The following is a 737-nucleotide window of genomic DNA, read 5'->3' as shown; positions in this document are numbered from 1 at the left end:
CATGCTTCTTGCATGTCAGGAAGCAACCTAAGGCAGTGTCATGAGATTCCTCACATGCTCTGATAGGACACAATGAGCAAACAATCCCCCAGCACCTTCCATGCTCCTTGACGGAGAGTGTCAAGGATGGGGCACCTTGAGCTGGTGGGCTGAAAAAGATTTGCAGTGGTTATAAAGACATGCCTTGGGGCGAGTGGAGAATGAATCAAACGAGAGGTCTCAGCACAAGCCAATAAGAAGGATGTCAATAGCAGGGTCTGGGAGCTTCTCAATCCTCCAGATATGCTGATATTTTTGGTATATGCAGGAAAAATGTCCCTGAGAAGATGCAGGATTGAGAAAGAATCCTAAATTCATTTTTTCAAATCTCAGATTGACTAGGTTTATATGAATTGACTAAGAATGATTATGTTTTCTCCCATATTAAACTGAATGGGAGCACTTCTATTAAAAAAAAAAGCCACTATTTAGCACATCTAAGTCTTAGCCTGAAACTGTGTTCATACTACATATGTCTTTCTTTCTGTGAGCTTTCAATTATTGCCTTAGATGTTGTCTTTTGGGAACTTTTAGTCTAGTCTCTTATTCAATTTACCTGTCCTTGTTATAATTCTGAAATCTTGAATTGTGCCTATGGCAGTAAGTTGGCACTGAACAAACATATATGAAGGAAAGAAGGAAGGAAGGAAAGAAGGAAGGAAGGAAGGAAGGAAGGAAGGAAGGAAGGAAGGAAGGAA

The sequence above is a fragment of the Callorhinus ursinus genome, unplaced genomic scaffold (assembly GCF_003265705.2).
Source record: "Callorhinus ursinus isolate GAN/ISIS: 27379988/994484 unplaced genomic scaffold, GSC_fseal_2.0 scaffold11, whole genome shotgun sequence".
NCBI lineage: Eukaryota > Metazoa > Chordata > Mammalia > Carnivora > Otariidae > Callorhinus > Callorhinus ursinus.
The sequence above is the reverse complement of the archived record's forward strand: the minus strand, read 5'-3'. Positions refer to the sequence as shown.